Source organism: Pteropus vampyrus, unplaced genomic scaffold (assembly GCF_000151845.1).
Source record: "Pteropus vampyrus isolate Shadow unplaced genomic scaffold, Pvam_2.0 Scaffold26, whole genome shotgun sequence".
NCBI classification, from domain to species: domain Eukaryota; kingdom Metazoa; phylum Chordata; class Mammalia; order Chiroptera; family Pteropodidae; genus Pteropus; species Pteropus vampyrus.
The window spans coordinates 9,352,116-9,352,375 of record NW_011888807.1 but is presented as its reverse complement, the minus strand read 5'-3'; positions in this window follow the sequence as shown (position 1 = coordinate 9,352,375).

Sequence of the window (260 nt, the reverse complement as noted above, 5' to 3'; positions counted from 1 at the left end):
TGTTTTGTTATTTTCTTTTAGATGAGCTGACACCTTTCATTATTTCCTGTAGTGCAGGACTCATAGTAGAGAATTCCCTCAATATTTGTATGTCTGAAAAGGTTTTTTATTTCTCCTTCATATCTAAAGGAGAGTTTAGCTGGATATGTTATTCTAGGCTGGTAGCTCCATTCACTTAATAGTTTAAATATTTGATTCCATTCCTTTCTGGCTTGTAAGCTTTGTGCTGAGAAGTCTGATGATAATCTAATGGGTGTTTC